General features: G+C 36.1%; 1 protein-coding gene and 1 pseudogene across 1 annotated transcript in view; both read right to left on the bottom strand.

Annotated features, from left to right (window-relative positions):
- Positions 1–19,452, bottom strand: part of DCHS2 (dachsous cadherin-related 2) — a 282,266-nt gene that overhangs the window by 29,986 nt on the left and 232,828 nt on the right. The gene's annotated exons all lie outside the window — the stretch shown is intronic.
- Positions 15,467–17,208, bottom strand: LOC139439505 (phytanoyl-CoA dioxygenase, peroxisomal pseudogene; annotated as a pseudogene).

Below are 19,452 nucleotides of genomic sequence, written 5' to 3'. Positions count from 1 at the left end.
AGTCTTTTTAATTTCAGTCATTCTAGTGGATCTGTAATAGTATCTCATATGGTTTTAATTTCCCTGATGTATGATGATGTTGAGCATCTTCTCATGTATTTATTGCCCATTTCCATCCCTCTTTTTAATTCATCTTTGTTCCTTGGCTTCTGAGAAACCTCCCATAATTCTTTACTGGCCTTCTGGTCCTTGGTTTGTAATGTCTGGTATCTGCATTATTATTTGTATCTGGCAGTAACCCCAGCCTGTCCTCTAACTGTGACCCAGCCCCATAGGATGCCACCTACTATCAGAGATTTGCATGTTTGTACTGACTGGGAAGAGATGGGAAGGAGGTCAGTTCCACAGGAGGCTCCTTGGCTGCTGGGTATGCAGCAATGGAGACCTGGTAAAAGACAGTGACAGTGAAATACGAGAAGAAAAGTGGAAAAATTTTAAAAAGAAGCCGGAGCTGATCTGGTGTCAGAATAAGTAAAAAGCAGGTCTCTTTAACTCAGATGCCTTTGGGTAAAAGCAAGAAGCATAGGCAAAGGAAGGGGCCAGGTGGGTGGAGGAGGGAGTGTGGCCTGATGTGCTTCAGGCTTCAGCTCCTCTCTGCTGTCAGGGAAGAGAGGATTCAGGATGCTAGAAATCCTGGTCTTTTCGAGAGAAGCCTGAAAATTCCTATTTTTTTAAATGTGAAATTCCCTAATACTTACACATTGGAAAATAATTTAATTTAGGAAAACAAAAACAAAAACCACCACCACATGAATTGAGTGAAACATAGCTATGGACTGACAATAGTTCTGTGTCTGCCCATTTATTGTCTCTGATAAGAAAATGAACCTCTCCATTGCGTTACCACCCCTTTTAGCACTTAGATGATTGCGCTTATTTGTCACCCATGAACTGGTTCTGAATGCATTTGAAGACTGATCTCATTTCCTTTCAAAACTGGACTAAATTCCAAGAGAGCAGGGGAGGTTTCATACATATTTGCTTTCTATAGAACACATAGCAAAGTGCTTTTGCACATAACAGGGGTGCTTAATGAATATGGGAAGAAGGAAGGTAACACAGGAGAGAGAGGAAGTGTGTGGAGAAAGTTTCTAGCCTGAGAGATTACAAAAATGTGGGTCTCTGCCTATAGAACCCTTCTAAAGCAAGAGCAATATCAAAATAAAAACTCATTAAGTGCTGACACCACATCTGATAATGTGATGTGCAGTAGTAAAAACAATAATTTAGCACCTATTCCAGATTTCTGCTGTCTCTTCACTGAACCCTACTGTGCAGGTCTCAGTTAACACAGCTCGAAAGCTATCCTACTACAAAGTATCGTGGATATGATCCCTCAAAATCAAGTCAAGCTGGTGTATTATTTTTTCCTGGATACATAAAAGGTAACCATTGAAAATAATGAAAGAAAGAAAAGTCCCAGAGGCCTTTTCAGCACTTATAACTCAAAGAGAAATGCAATAATCACTATAAATTGTAAAGGAAACAAGTATGTGATATTGCCAGCAAAACTGAAAATTCAATGATAACTCAGAGAAAAAGGGATAAAACAGAATTTGCCCTGGAGAAAGAACAGGAAAACCAAAACTCAATATATTATTATTATTATTATTTAAAGATTTATTTATTTATTTATTTATCTCCCCTTCCCCCTTCCCCCCCAGTTGTCTGTTCTCTGTGTCTATTTGCTGTGTGTTCTTCTTTGTCCGCTTCTGTTTTGTCAGCGACATGGGAATCTGTGTTTCTTTTTGTTGCCGTCATCTTGCTGTTTCAGCTCTTCATGTGTGTGGCGCCATTCTGGGCAGGCTGAACTTTTCTTATGTGCTGGGCAGCTCTCCTTACAGGGTGCACTCCTTGCGCGTGGGGCTCCGCTACATGGGGGAAACCCCAGCATGGCACGGCACTCCTTGCGCGCATCACTACTGTGCATGCACCAGCTCCACACAGGTCAAGGAGGCCCGGGGTTTGAACCGTGGACCTCCCATGTGGTAGATGGACACCCTAACCACTGGGCCAAGTCCGCTTCCCTCAATATATTATTATTCTTTGGAAACATCATGCTTAACATCAACTGTGATGAAGTTTAAAAAACATTTATCAGGATTTATAAGTGGTAGCTCTTTTCAAGCCAGTTGTGAAGTCATTTAGTGACAAAGTAATGGATTTAAATCAATCACGGTGGAATCAGTTTATCTTACATGTTGAGCCCTTCCAAACTGCATTGGAATCTGATGCTTATTTCATTACATTTCAAGAGGCATTTTGTTAATACAAAAACATTTTACAATTTTGGTAGGAATATGCCTTCAAGTAGTGTAATATGTTTTACTTTCAGTGTTAAATCACAGTTTTGTGCTTCCTGATACAATTTATATTTTAAACACAGGAAATTTCATTTCAACTGGCCTGTCATATATTCTTATGAATGGCAGTAAGACGAGAAACAGCTATGCAGGCAAGATGTACCATCTTGCAGACGGCCTTTTCTTCATGGGTTAGGATGCTTATTATATGCCTAATTACAAAAGAAAACATAGAGATGTTTGCATGTAAAAGAACTAAGATGAGTACAGAATAACAAGAATCACAGATGGCTTCTCTCATAAAATGAGCAATTCTATTTTTATTGCAAATAAAATTTTCATAATATCAAATTAAGTTGTATTACATTACACAAGGAATTTCATTCAATGAAACTCTTTCAAACTATATGCTAAAGTCAGCGTAGAGCTGTAAATGTTTATGTATGCTCTTCCTCTGACAAACTAAATTTGAGACTATCCTGGAAAAAAGAGAAAATAACTAAAGGAACTTGAAGGTCTCTGCTTATTGTATAAATTTTTAGTAAATGTCTTTTGCTGGGCATGTAGATTAAGTTTACAATTACTCTCCATTTCACATCTAGGTAGAGACAGCCTGGTATGAAAATCAACACTATAACTTCCATTCCCATGAGGTAAATGAAACATGCCTAAGAGTTTACCTTTTACATTTTCAGGCTTTTATGATATTCACTTTAAGTCTAACACTGCATCAAAAAAGTATAAATACATTTAATATTCTTATTTTTTTCCTTCTTTACAAAACTACAATTAAAAAACTAAAACCACCCATAGCAGCAGTGAATATAAGTTTAAAAGCAGATATACATTACTGCTAATACTATATGACTTTAAAATAAATATTCATGGGAATATTTAGGTAAAATAATCATGAAAACATGATATTCAATATTGCCCACAAGTAAATAATTCTCCAGTTTTATTTTATTATTCTTAAGCAATGCAAGAGTTTTCTTACTGATGACTGACTTGATACTGATTCTTTAAACATTTGCATGATTTTTTGTGCTTTATTATGACCAAATGGTCCAGCTGAAACCATAAATATATTTCAATCTTTTAAGAAGAAAAGTTGATTTTTCTCTCTCACCTTCCCATCATTGAAAATGGCTGAACATATGTTACTAAAGCTTTCCAAAAAAAAAACACCCATGGGATGAGACAAAGCATGAAAAATGAATCCTCCAAAGCAATAATTTTCCAGAATTTGAAAACAAATGAAAACCATGCTTTAAATTGGAAATGGTGAATGTTGAACACATTTGCTCTTGTGAAAACCTCAAGAAATGATAGATTAAGACATAAAAAGTACTTTTTAAGATTTACCAAGAGTCATGTGGAAGAAAATCAGGATAGAATTAGTATGTACAATGAGAAGTGAAAAAAAGATTATATCTAAAATATATTTTAATGATATGGCAGTTTGAAATTATTTTAAGAAACCCAAGAAGAGAAATATTACATTTGTAAACTAATCTATTCCTCTGAGTGTGGTACCCATTGATTACATTAAATTCAGTTGAGGGGCCTTTGATTAGATTACTTGATAAAATCACTTTAGGGCTTTTGATTGGACTATGTCAGTGAGAGGTGACTCAGGTTGTGATTCTGCACCCTTGCTGGATCTGACAGAAACTGAAACTCAGAGAGAGACTCACTTGGACAGACACAGGAAAAGGAAGCTGCCATGTTGATCTAGCTATGTAAGAGAGACTGGGCTGATGGAGAAGCTCAAGAGGAGATGGTGAGCCCAGAGGTCAAGCCTGAAACCTCAGCAAAGATCTGCGACCATCTTCCTTCACCATATAGCAACATGCCAGGATCAACAGTAGCTGACTTTGGTGAGAAAGCATCTCTAATGCTGCTTCAGTTTGGACTTTTCACAGTCTTGGAACTGTAAGCTTTTACCCTAAATAAAAACCCTTTATAAAAGCCAACACATTTCTGGTACTTTGCATTGGCAGCCCTTTGGCAGACTAAAACAGTATTAGGGATTGAATCATGTCCTCACAGAAGGCAAGTTCAGCTCACAACCCCTGGTCTTGTGGGTGTGAACCCATTTGTAAATAAGACCTATGAAGGTTTTATTAGTTAACATGTGTCCAAAACTGAATAAGGGTGGGTCTTAATCCAATATGGCTGAAGTCCTTACAAACAAAGGAAATTGAACGCAGAAAGAGAAGCCACAGGAATCAGCTAGAAAATAGAAGTAAACAGAACCCAGAAGAGAATGGAGAAGCAAGGAGAGTCCATCATGTGCATTGTTAAGTGACGGAAAAGCCAAGGAACACCAAGGACTGCCTACCAGCCAGAATGTACCAACCCCGGGGGGAAGCAAACCTTCTAGCCTTTGAAACCATGAGCCAAGAAATTCCTGTTGCTAAGCCAGCCCATTGTATGAAATTTGTTTTAGTAGCCAGGGAGCTACAACAGTGGGATTGCAGAGTTTAGTGGACAATTTTTTTGTTCTCGAAAAGAAGTGATTATCGACAAATGGCTGTATAATCATTTAAAATTGCATTCATAACAACTTAGAGAAGGCAAGTGCCACAATTAACCCTGGATGATCCTACTGCCTTTCTAATTTTGTGATTTAAAAAAGACTATATTTAAAACATGCCCTTGAGAATTTTCAGTTTTGCTTCAGTGGTAGACCAGGTTCCAGATCTTGACTGTGAATCTGATGCTTTTGATTTCCCCTCACTACCAAGTCATTCTCTATTGCTCTGTCCACACCAGGTTTATAACTGGGGCTTTAAATTTCATTTACTTTCAACAGCCATTCTTACTCTCCTTTCCAGTTCTTGGAATCACCACCCAGGCAGAGTCCAGAGTCTGCACACATTCAGAAGGAAAGATTGGATAATTTTTCTATATGAGAAATACTCAACTTTGGCTATAGGATGCCTCAGCACATTTCCAACTGTCCCAAGAAACAAAGCAAATGTCTCAAAAAAAGTCTTAAAATTATATTTTACATAGATTAAAGAAATGAGTCTTAGAGTGCTTTTAGTTGCCAAATTATAAGCACTACAAAAGGCTATTTTAATTATTCCACATAACTGTTAGAGCAACCCTTCAGGAACACAGCATTATTATCCATGAAATAAAATGAAACCAGGATTCAACATCCACAATAATAAATGCTAATTAAAAACAAATTTATTGAAATATTAATGAAAGTTCCTTGTAAATTTCAAAGCCCTGTAAATAAAAAGTATCTTGCAGCTTTCAAACAAACACAAATTGAACACAAGAATTAACAACAATCCTCTCAAACTCTCAAAAAATTGAAGAGTAGATAACATTTCCTAACTCTTTATCCTAATACCAAAGCCAATTAAAAATATCGCAAGAAAATAAATCACATAACTTCATCATATAACTATCTCCCTTATGAATACAGGCACAAAGATACTAGCAAACCAAATACAGCAGCAGATTGAAAGGATTATACACCATGATCAAGTGGAATTTATCCCAGGAATGCAAGGGTGTTTCAACATAATAAAAATAATCAGTATAATACAACGCATTAGTAGAATGAAGAAAAAACAAAATATCATCATCTCAGCTGATGCAGAAAAGGTATTTGACAAAATCCAGCAACATTTTATGATAAAAACACTCAGAAAACTAGGAATAGAAGTGAACTTTCTGAACATGATAAAGGGCATAAATGAAAAACTACCAGCTAACATCATAGTTAATAGTAAAAGACTAAAAGTTTTGTCCCTATAATCAGGAGCAAGACAAGGGTGCCCTATTTCTCCACTGCTATTCAATATTGCATGTAAATTGAGCAATTAGACAAGAAGAAGAAATAAAAGGCACCCAAATTGGAATGGAAGAAGTAAAACTTCTTCTTTGCAGATGACGTGGTCTTATAAATAGAAAAACCTGAAGAATCTGTGAGAAAAAAAGCTAGATCTAATAAATGAATTAAGCAAAGTGGTATGGTACAATATCAATACTCAAATATCAGTGGTGCTTTTATATACCAGCAATGAACAATCAAAAAGAAAACCAAGAAAACAATTCCATTTACAATAGTAACAAAAGAATCAACTATCTAGGAATAAATTTAACCAAGGATGTAAAGCACTCGTACACAGGAAGCTACAAATCATTATTGAAAGAAATTAAAGAAGACCTAAATAAATAGAAATATATTCCAGGATCATGAGTTGAAAGGTTTAATATAAGATGTCAATACTGCCTAAAGTGATGTACTGATTCAATGCAATCTCAGTCAAAATGACAACAAACTTCTTTGCAGAAATGGAAATGCTCATCATAAAACTCATAGGAAGGGTAAGCAGCCTAGAAAACCTAAAAACATGTTGAAAAAACTCTCTTAAATCAATTCAGAGAATTAAAAGAAAATATGCCTAAAGACATAAGGATATTAAGAAGTTACTGGGTGAGCATAAAGAACAATTTGAAAGCCTGCGAAGAAGAGTAAGAGTTTATGGGAATGAATGACATGATGGATGGGATTAAAAATAAATTAGTGGGGGAGCAGATGTGCTCAGAGGTTGAGTGCCTGCCTCCCCCCCCTTATGAGGTCCCAGGTTCAATCCCAGTAACACACACACACATACACACAAATACATTAGAGGCACATAAGAGCAGAGTTGAATAGGTTGAAGATAGAACTAGGATTTCAAAGACAGAACATCTGAACTGGAAAAGACAGAAGAAAAGAAAGAGAAAAGAATGGAAAAAATGGGAGGGTCTCAGGGAAATGAATGACAATATGAAATACACAAACATACACATTACTAGTGTCCCAGAAGGAGAAGAGAATGGAAAAGAAGCAGAAAGAATAATTGAGGAAATAATAACTGAAAACTTCCCAAACCTTATGAAAAGTACAAATATCAAAATTTAAGAAGGACAATGCACCCCAAACAGAATAAATCCAAACAGAACTAGCCTGAGACACCTACTATTCAGAATGACAAATGTAAGAGAAAAAGAGGATTCTGAAAGCAGCAAGAGAAAAACAAAGCATCATATACAATGGAACCTCTATAAGATTAAGTGCTGACCTCTCATCAGAAACCATGGAGCTGAGAAGAAAGTGGTATAATGTATTTAAGATATTGAAAGAGAAAAATTTCCAGGCAAGAATTCTGTTATCTGGCAAAACTGTCCTTCAAAAATGAGGGTAAATTCAAAGTCTTCACAGATGAACAAAAACAGGTAGAATAAAAGATCAGAATTACAAGAGATGCTAAAGGGAGGGCTGCTCCCTGAAAGGAAGAAACAAGGGCAGGAGACCTGAAAAGAGAGTAGATATGAAGATTAATAAGAAGGGTAAATTAAAGGATTAAAGGGTAAAAAGACAGAAAACAGTCAGATATGACAACAGAACCAAAGGACAAAATGGATGAAGTAACAAATTGCTTTACAGTAATTACATGGATTGTTAATGGTTTGAACTCCCCAATCAAAAGACATAGACAGATAGAATGGATTAAAAAATATGAGCCATCTATTAAATAAATGTTGTCTATAAAAGATTCACCTCAGACATAAAGAGACAATCAGGTTAAAAGTGAAAGGCTGGAAAAAGACATCCCATGCAAATAGTAACCAAAAAAGAGCAGGAGTAGCGATACTAATATTGGACAAAATAGATTTCAGATACAAACTGTTATAAGGGATGAAGAAGGCCATTATATTTTAATAAAAGGGACAATCCACCAAGAAGAAATAACTATTCTAAATATTTATGCACCTAACCTGAGTGCACCAAGATATATGAAGCACACACTGGCAAAACTGAAGGGAGAAATAGGTGTATCTACAGTAATAGTTGGAGTCTTCAATACACCATTCTCAGTATTGGATAGAACATCTGGAAAGAGAATAAATAAGCAGAGAATTTGAATAATATGATAAATGAACTTGACCTAACAGACATCTATAGAGCATTGCACCCTAAAATAGTGGGATATACATTCTTTTCAAGTGCTCATGGATCCTTTTAGAGGACAGGCCATATGTTGGTTCATAAGAAAAGACTTAATAAATTTTAAAAGATTGAAATTATACTAAACACTTTTTTTAGAATGAAGCTGGAAATCAGTAATGGACAGAAAAAGGGAAAATTCTTAAATATATGGAGATTAAAGAATACACTATTAAATAATCAGTGGGTCAAAGAAGAAATTGCAAGAGAATTCAGCAAATACCTTGAGATAAATTAAAATGTGAACAAAACAGATCAAAACCTATTGGACACTACAAAGTCAGTGCTAAGAGGAAAATTTATAGCCCTGAATGCTTTCATTAAAAAAGAAGAAAAAGGTAAAATTGAAGATCTAACTGCATACCTGGAAGAACTAGAAAAAGCACAGGAAACTAATGCCAAACCAAGACAAAGGAAAGAAAAGATAAAGATCAGAGTAGTAATAAATGAAATCGAGAACAAAAAAACAAGAGAGAATCAACAAAACCAAAAGTTGGTTCTTTGAGATCAAAATAATTGACAAACACTTAGCTAGACTGACAAAGGAAAAAAGAGATAAGATCCAAATAAATAAAATCAGAAATGAGAGGCAGGCCATTACCACTAACCCTACAGAAATAAAAGAAATCATAAGAGGGTACCATGCACAACTTTATTTCAGAAAACTAGACAATGTAGATGAGATGAACAAATTCACAGAAATACAAAAACCACCTACACTAACCTCAGGAAAAAATTAGAAAAGCTCAACAAACCAATCACCCGTGAAGAGATTGAAATAGTCATCATAGGCCTTCCAAATGAAAAGCCCAGGATCAAATGGCTTCACAGGTGAATGCTACCAATCATTCAAAGATGACCTAATATCAATCTTGCTCAACCTTTTCCAAAAATTAAACAGAAAAGAACGCTACCAAATTCATTCTATGAAGCCATCACCCAATACCAAAATCAAATAAAGATACTATGAAAAAAGAAAATTATAGATCAATATCTCTAATGAATATAGATGCAAAAATCCTCAACTAAATACTTGCAAACCAAATCCAAAAGCACTTTAAAAGAATTATACACCTCAATCAAGTGGGGTTTATTCCAGGTATGCAAAGGTAGTTTAACATAAGAAAATCAGTGTAATAAATTACAATGTGGTAATAAATTACAGTTAGTGTAATAAACCACATTGATAAATTGAAGAAAAATCACTTGATCTTCTGGATTGATGCAGAAAATGCATTTGGCAAAATATAACACCCTTTCTTGATAAGAACACTCCAAAAGATAGGAATAGAAGGAAGCTTCTGCAACATGGTAAAGTGCATATGTGAAAAACTTACAGCTAGCATTGTGCTCAGTGGTGAAAGACTTTCCTGCTGAGTCAGGAACATTATACAGATGCCCTCTGTCACCACTGTCATTCAATATTGTGCTAGAATTTCTAGCTAGAGCAATTAGGCTAGATGAAGAAATAAAAGGCACTGAAATAGGAAAGGAAGAAGTAAATCTTCTACTATTTGCTGATGATATAATGCTATATCTAGAAAATCTGAAAAATACACAACAAAGCTACTAGAACTAATAGAGGCATTTAACAAAGTGGTGGGATACAAGATTAATATGCAATGATCAACAGTGTTCCTGTACGCTACTGATGTACAGCCTGAAGAGGAAATCAGAAAAAAAATTCCACTTATACTAGCAATTAAGAGTCAAATATTTAGGAATAAACTTAACAAAGACATAAAGGACTTGTATTCAGAAAACTACAAACCATTGATAAAAAAGAAACCGAAGAAGACTTAAAGAAATGGAAGGGCATTCTCTGTTCACTGATTGGAAGACTAAATAGTATTAACATGTCAATTCTACCTGAACTGAATTACAGATTCAATGCAATCCCAATAAAAATCACAATAGTCTTTTTTTTTTTCAGAAATGGAAAAGCCAATTATCAAGTTTATTTGGAACGGTAAAGGGCTCAAATATCCAAAAAGATCTTTAAAAGAAGAATGAAGTTGGAGGACTCACACTTTCTGACTTTAAAGCATGTTACTTAGATTTTAGTGTTAAAAAGCAGCATGTTACTGGCATAAAGAGGAACAGATTGACCAATGGAACTGAACTGAAAACTCCGAAATTAAACCTTCAGATCCTTACACCTACAGTCAGGTGACTTTTTTTTTTTCAGGATGCATCAGGAATTGAACCTTGGACCTCGCACATGGGAAGCAGGCATTCAACCAACTGAGATATACCCACTACCTACAGTCAAGGTGACTTTTCACAGGGCTGTCAAAATAGTTTATTTAACAAATGATGTTGAGAGGACTGGATAGCCATAACCAAAAAAAAAAAAAAAAAACGATTCAGCATACAAATATAAAAGTGACAACCATAAAACTCCTAGAAGAAAATGAAGATCTTGTGGTAGGCAGTAGTTTGTTAAACCTTACACCAAAATACAGCAACAAAAGAAAAAATAGATAAATGGGACCTACTAAAAATTAAACACTTTTGCACCTCAGAGGGCTTTGTCAAAAGGGTGAAAAAGTAGGCAACTCAGACTCAATGGGAGGTAAGCGATCATATCAGTCAACAACAAAAAGACAAACTACCTGATTAAAAAATGGGCAAAAGACTTGAAAGACAATTGTACAAAGAAGAAATACAAATGGCAAAGAAACATGAAAAAAATGTTCAACATAACTAGCAATTAGGGAAATGCAAATCAAAGCTACCAAGAGATATAATTTCATACCTATTAGAATGGTCACTATTAAAACATCAGGAAACTGTAAATGTTGGAGAGGATATAGAGAGATAGGAACACTCTTATTCACTGTTGGTGGGAATGTAGAATGGTACAGCCACTGTGGAGGACTGTTGGACAGTTTCTAAGGAAGATGAACATAGACTTACCATGTGACCCAGCAATGCCATTACTAGGTTTATACCCAGAAGAACTGAGAGCAGTGACACAGATACATACCTGCACACTGATGTTCACAGCGTTATTCAAGATTGCCAAAAGTTGGGAACAACCCAAGTGTCCATCAACTGATGAATGGATAAACAAGTTGTGATGTATACACGTGATGGAATATTATGCAGTGATAAAAAGAAATGAAGTCATGAAGCACGTGACAACATGGATGAACCTGGAGGACATTATGTTGAGTGAAGCAAGCCAGATATAAAAGGGCAAATATTGTATGACCGTGCTATTATGAACTAAATATATTATGTAAACTCATGGAATTAATAATTAGAATATAGATAACCAGAAAAAAGAATAAGGGTAGAGATTGGCAAGTTGAGGGTTAATCTGTGCAGAACTGGTAAAAGTTGTTTGTAAATAGTTGGGAATGAATAGAAATGGTGAAAGCATATCATGGTGTTTATAACTAGCAGAGCCATTATATGGATATAACAATGGTTTAAAGGGGAAATCTGAGGCCCTGCACATTACTGGAAGGAAAGCTAAAAAATGTAATTGGTACTGTATAACAGTCTAACCTCATGTAAAATATGAATATGGGTGATATTGCATATAGAAGACTATTTTCACAATATATAGATACAAATATTCTAAAACGAAGGAAACAGAAGAGCAGCTATGTATGGCAGGGGAAGCACAGATTGAGATGTAATGGGTTTTGTTTGCTTTATTATTATTATTATTGGAATAATGAAAATGTTCTAAAAATGACGGAAGTGATGAATGCACAACTATGTGATTATACCGAATACCACTGATTTTACACTTTGGATGGATATATGCTTGAATAATATGTATCAAAAATTGATTTTAAAAAATTGGTGAGGAGTAGAAGCCCAGTGAATGAAAACATCGCCAAACCCTACTTAGGTAAAGCACAGTCTGGGGATAGGGTAATTTAGGCTGATAACTATAAACACTTGAATAACATCCTGCTCTAATTGCTTAGGATTAGCAAGCAGCTTTCTAATTACAATTTGGCTTTCTGTGTCTTTTTTCCTAGAAAGAGAGAAATGGTTATCCTGGCAAGATTATTGCAACCCACATGACAGTTCTCCCTATAAATCAAAAACTGGCATCTGGTTTATGCATTAGCCTCTTTCATACTGGTTAATAAGACCCATGTCTGGTAGAAGGAACTACTCTTGGTTTTTAAATAAAATGTCTTGAGCCTATATAGCTGAAACTCAGTGAGTAATTCACAAAGAAAAGGCCTGCTCTGTGAGGTGTTTATCTTCTTTTGAGAAAATCTGACCTTGCCTAAAGCCTTTCTCATTTATCACCTAACTTCCAGATAGTTCTGGAAGTGATGATGAAATTCCATGTGATGGTAAATGGTTAGTTAGATGGTACTCATTCCAATAAATTTTCTTTTAATTATGAGATTGGTCCCAAAAAATGAAGTAGGAATGACAGATAATATTTTCATTCCTGTTTTCATTCTCAGGAAAACGTATATGTTGGACCCTGTTCCAAAATTGTGGAGGATATCCTTATTCTCCACAGATTCTGTAGCTATGGGGAACTCCACTGCCTTGGCAAGTATAATTCTTGTTTGGTCTGGAGACAAAATGAAAGAGATAGTAGTTCTAAAAATTGCAAATATTCCATCATTATCATATAACTTTTATGTAACAACTAGTGGCTGTCCTTTGAACGTATACCCAATTTATAGAGTTTTATGGATTTGGGATAGAAGGGGAATAACAAGAAAAACAACTAGTGTACTAGTATGACTTCATTTAATCCTGACAATATATCTTTGAAGAAGTCATTGTCATCTCTACTTTAGAGAAGGAGAAAGAGGCTTGCAGTGGTTAAAAGCAGAACTTGCCCATTGTCAGCGGTAGGACCGTGGCACAGTTTCACACACCCATCTCCACCCTCCTACGTGTTCGCAGTCTTACCAAGAGTAGGAGCCAAAATCCACTGGATTCACTGGCAGACAGAAAAAGAGTTGTTCCTCTTATAAGTCAAGTTTTAATTTATTTATTATACAAAGCTAAATATATTTTATTGATTAGAGTGCCCCCATGTGTCATCATGTTGTAATTCTATTTCGACTTTCAAAGTCTGAGTATCACTATTGATCAATGCAAATTATAAAATCACAATTTCAATCTAATTATCAATGCAAACCATAATTTTAATTTTTCTCCTCAGGGTAATTCAAATAATTGCATAAAGTTGTGAAGAGTCCACACTGAGGGCAATGGTTACCTATTTGTAATCCTTGGGCTAACGAATTGGAAGTAAAACTAAAGAAATAAAAGCTGCCTTTTAGAAGGTTCACTTAATTGTTTAATGGCTCAACTTTCAAAAAGATTCAAAATTGTTAAATCCCCACTCCTGTGTTTAAAATACAGAGGAAAGGGGTAGAGTAAGAGTAAAAGGTAGAGAATCATTTGGAGGTCATCTTTACATGCCACGCTGCTTTACAGCTAGCCTCTCAACAGCAGCTAGTATGCTTGTGAGCAACTCTTTCTTTGAAGAAATGAACATTTCATGACTGACTCTTAAATAGTTTTTACCTACAAAAGGCTTGTTTTTAAAATGGAACTATGTATTGAACTTACATATTATTTCAAGCAGTTGAGGTATTAAATGTAATGTCATTCATAGATGAATGCAATGTAAGTCAAAACCCCAATGAACCTTTGGGTTTTCCCATTAATAAATGTTAAATAAATATAAATATTTCAGAGTTTAAAAATTATATACATATTTTACAAACACTCCTACCCCTAGAGTTTTTTCTTAACTTTTAGCTTTTAATTTTTCAAAAGAACATTTAAATGTTAAAGCAGTTTAGAGTGATTAAAATTTATGATAATGCAAAAAAAATCACTCAGAGTGTCAGGTGGGGTCTACAATTAGGCTTTTTGAGTGACTCAGAAAATTTAAGCTTCCAATTGGCATATATTTTTCATTTGAAAATGAAAGTTAAAATTACAGGTATATGGGATGGGGGTGGGGTGTTGGGAAACATCCTGGCTGCTCTGAAGTGTTATTGGTTAATTTCCATTAAGAGGATTCTGGCACTGGTCAGTGGATTTACACCCTTTAGAAACTCCTGGAATACAAAAGCCAAATTGAAAAGAAAAAAAAAAGAACAACAACAAAAAAGAACACCTTCTAGTGTTTATGATATTATGTGTCAGTCTGTATTGAATTCATATTCAAGGCAAACCTTTGGCCAGCTTGAAATGTCAGTATTTTATGCACCTTGTCACTGTTTTCCAAGAAGCCTAGGAAATACTGCTGATCCAGTGGTAAGCTTAGATGCATTTAATCAGATTGGACAGGGGCTTACTTGTCATTCTTCCATTCTCTCTTTTTCTTGTTATATGCTGCAGCTTTTAGTTTACCTCTCAACTTAGACTTTATGCCCTTCACAAATGTCATATTCATTCTTCAAAGAGAGGTCCCAACCCATTGTTTCAGATGCCTTGTAATGTAGACATATCTGCATATTACGGATACCCTATGCTTATTTCCAGAAGTATTTCTGGGCTTCCTTATTTGTAATATTTAATAACTAAATTTGAGAAGGTTAAGATTTATTAAAAAGATAAAAGTCAAATTTAATTGAATTAAGTAATTCAAAATATAAGGAGACTAAGAAAGACAACTCTGATCCGGGTCAAAAAAAAACTCAAATAGCAGGATGAAGGTTTTCCATCTATTTACTTATTATTTCTGACTGAATCTTAAACTGAAGGTTATACCTTTAGAGGTAGGAAAAGTAAATTGGTCTTCACTGTCTTTTGCCCTAATAATTTTTTTAATACTCTGATCACCTTTATTAGTTGTAAACCTGTTAGCTTTCTATAAAACAATTATATTTCACTTTCTCCATTTTTACATCTGTCAAAGCAACATCATTGCACTGCAAAATATTAATAAATCATACTCAGTGAAGTCCCTGATACATGCTTTTTTATTTTGTTAACAAGCAATAGAAAAGGTCCCATCAATTCATTAGGAAAACATTCTCCTGAGATCCCTTGTTGTTGTTTTCCTTGCTTTCTTTTAAAGGAGTTCCAGCAAAGGACTATTTCAAAGATTCTTTTTCCTTCCACAAGCTTGCTGGAAACCTCAAGACATCCTTCAATCAGGTCGACGCCATTTTCAGTCCCAAAGAATTCATCTTATTTCCACGAATTCCTTCCGCATGGTTTCCTGAGCATTGCCCTTCACACGGAGATAGTGGTCATCTGCACTGGTGTAAGGGCAGGACATGGCTTTCGGGAGTCTTTGAGTTTCCTTAGCAGTCCCCGGCCAATGCCTCAGCGGGGTTATTTGGTCCCTGAGGCACAACCAGACAGCCTTCCACCGTCCTCGCGCTCCAGGGCCCCAGCCAGCTGGGCCCGAAGGGGAGCTCGGGACGTCCTGGCTCAAGGGACGGTGGCTGTCTTCTTGCCTAATTCTGTAGGTCTGTTTATCAGCATGGCCATGATCTGGAGTTCAGTGGAGAACTTCCCATCTGTCAGAATCTCCAGGAAAGTACATTATCTGAAGAGTTCCTCATCTTGTTGGAAACCTTGCACTTTTGTAACCACATGTTCACTGGAAATAGATTCTAATTTTGCGATGGTCACATTTCTCATGACCATTAATCCCATTAGCTTCACATCCTTTCTGCAGATTTTTTTCAAACATCCCTAAAGCCTTGGCTGTCAGCATAGGACACTAGATTTCTAATGACGAGAAACTCATTTTCTTCATAAAATGGGCTCTGTTCATGGTCTAGAACATTAATATCCAAAGTATATTAATGATGGACACTGGCAGGGGAAAGAGCCCCTGATGTGGGGTGAGTTACTGTGACCCCTGGGGGACCCAGGTGCCCTGCCAGGTGCACAGAGGCAGGTGGCGGCCGGACCCTTAACTTCCTGGGTGGCACGCCTCCAGGGCACCAGCCCTAGGGCAGGGACTGGGTGTGAGAGTGGTGCATGGATGGGGGAGGGCACAGTAGAGGGGACAAGGGCAGGGGGGCCGGGGCCTGGACAGCTGAGGCTTTTGCCCTAACATTTTATATCAGATCAGGTTTTTGTTAATTATATTGAATAATCCCTGAATGTGATGGTTGAGAGTCAATGGAATTGGGGTGTGAGTGTGCAGATTTAGTGAGATGCTGCCTGAACGATGGGGAAAAAACAGGCTAAAATCAAAGTGGTTTCCTCTTGAAATAGCAACCTCCTATGAACAGGGTGAACTTGTGACATACAAATGAAAGACACATTGCAAAAATGAAAACAGGTGCTTATTTTCTCCTTCCACAGAAGTTTTTATTAGTATTATTATTGGATGATTTCTGAATTCAACCACAAATATTATTACTAATGCACAATTTAATTTTATATTGAAATACTCTCTTTTGGGTACCTTAGACATTGGTTTTTACTTAGGTTTAATTCTACAAACAAATTGATCTTGGATGAACTAGGAAATGCCTAGGTACATTACTTAAATCTTCAGAAATTTCACTTAACTAATACGTAAAACTGTGATAATAATGATAACTTCCATGCTAATTCCTTTGAGGAATGAAATATTTAATGTCTGTTATTCTGAAAAATCTATATTGGACGGGGATGTTTATTGTTGGTGGTTGGAAATCCTCTCATATGAAGGATAAATGAATGAACTAGAGAAGGGAAAACAATTTAGAGCAAAGCCAAAATCCTAATGGCCTCCATCTAGTTTGTTAGGGCTATTAGGACAAATACTGCAGGCTAGGAGCCTTAAACAACAGGAATTTATTGTCTTACAGTTTTGCATTTTTGAAATGCAAAGTCAGGTGCAGCAGGGTAATGCTTTTTCTAAAGGCTGTAGCATTCCAGTGGGGGCTCACGATCAATCTGTAATGCAATATCTGCCTCCATCACATGGCCATCTCTCTCCTTCTCTCTCCTCTTGTTGATTGTGCCCAAATTCCCTCGTTTATAAGGACTCCAGACATATTGGATTAAGGTCCATCCTGACTCAGTTTGGCCTCCTCATAATAGAATCTTAGAAAATTCAACTTACAAATAAATTCACATCCATAGAACCAGAGGTTAGGATTTGGGCATGTCTTTGTGGTGGGCATGAATCAATCCATAAAAGCCTTCGAGACTCTATGCATGATCTGTCAGTTCTCTGATCTCATTTCCTACTATTCTCCTTCTTGCTTACTCTGCCTCAGTCACATGGCCATCTTTCCTGTTTCCAATAGTGTTTCCTTTTGTCTGAAAATGCTCTGCCTCCAAATGTACACCTGGTTACTGCCTCTCTTTTACATATTTGTCCAAATGTCACTTTCTCAATGATGCCTCCCCTTACCACCTATTTAAAACTGTAATTTGTTCCCTCCCCTAGCATTCTAATTCCCCTTTACCCTGCTCTGTTTTGTCCTTTATTCCATAACACTTAATGCCTTCTAACAGACTCTTTACTTTACTATGTTTATTGATGTTGTCTCTCAATATTTGTAAAAATATAAGCTTCAAAAGAGTGAGGGTCTTTGTGTCTTAGCTCATTACTATATTCTAGTAAAAAATATACTATATTTATTATATAGTAGAAAATATACTATATTTATTATATGTCAGGTATATAATGAATACTCTGTAAAAGATGTGTTAGAATAGTGATTGTGCAGAATAGTGGGGTGCTCCAGAGGACAGAACCAGGATTTATGGATAGATATAAAAGAGGCAGATATGGGTTCAAAAAATGACTTTTCAAATGAGGAGTTTTCTAGCTTTGACATACAATCAAATCACATTTAGAGCTTATTAAAAACAGCCACAGTTCCTGGATCCCAGAGTTTCCAGGGATGGGCCAAGGATCACTTGTTTCACACCTAGGTTCAAGAACTACTGCTCTAAACTCTCAAGTACTGAAATATTCAAATAGAAACTGAAAGACTGAATATTAGGGATATTTCAGGAGAAATGTTCTTATTTACACTGTAGATGAAGGCTGGACTTAAAGATTCTATGATTTTTTCAGATCAATTTCAGGATTAATCAATATTAATATATTGCATTGTTACAGTTATTATTTTAAAATGTTTACTCTCTGTCAGGCTTTGCTTTGGAATTGAGATGAATCCCTTTAAGAAGAATAAAACTATAGCTATGAAGAATATTTCATTTTGTTTAACATTTAACATTTATGTGAAAGTCTCATATAATAAGAATATAAGTTGAAAATTTCTGAATTATTTTGGAAGTCACTACTATTTCATTTAATGAAGACAACTGCAATTTCTCTTAATTACGTTTATGACCAGTAAAGACCCAGTATCTCCTTTTGAGATAGCTGTCCAAGGTATAACCATAATTCAAAAGATGTTCAAAATCAGGTAAATAATCAGCAACTCAGGATATACTTATTTTAATATTAAATATTATTTTGCACAGAGGTTATATATGTATTGTATCATTTTAAAAAATTATTCACTATGTATCAAACTGTCTTAGTGTGCCAGTGCTGCTATAACAAATACTACAGACTAGTTGGCCTAAATAACAGGAATTTATTATCTCTTAGTCTTGGAGGCTAGAAGTAAAAATCAAGGTGTTGGCAGGGCCATGCATCAGTAGCTTCCTGCTGTGGCTAACAGGCCTAGCTCAACTATAGGCACCGTCACATCACTTAGCTGTCTCTTTTCCCATCTGTCTCCTACTCCTCCAAATCTCCTCTGTTTTTAAGGACTCCCGTCATATTGGATAAAGGCCCACTCTGACTCAATGTGGTCTCATCTCAACTACTAACATCTTCAAAGGTCCTGTTTACAAATAAGTTCACACCCACAGAACCCAGGTTTAGGACTTGAACATGTCTTTGTGGGAGCATGATTAAATTCACGACACAAATCAATTTCAGAAAAATACAGATTGTCTTTTAAATAGTGGGTTTGAGTAGGCATAGATAAAGAACCACTATAGGGAAGCAGATTTGGCCCAGTGGTTAGGGCGTCCGTCCACCACATGGGAGGTCCGCGGTTCAAACCCCGGGCCTCCTTGACCCGTGTGGAGCTGGCCCATGAGCAGTGCTGATGTGCACAAGGAGTGCCCTGCCACGAAGAGGTGTCCCCATGTAGGGGAGCCCCATGCGCAAGGAGTGTGCCCCATAAGGAG

This window comes from Dasypus novemcinctus, chromosome 1 (genome assembly GCF_030445035.2).
Source record: "Dasypus novemcinctus isolate mDasNov1 chromosome 1, mDasNov1.1.hap2, whole genome shotgun sequence".
Classification (NCBI taxonomy): Eukaryota; Metazoa; Chordata; class Mammalia; order Cingulata; family Dasypodidae; genus Dasypus; species Dasypus novemcinctus.
Note: the sequence above shows the minus strand (reverse complement) of the source record. Positions and strands in the feature narration are given on the sequence as shown.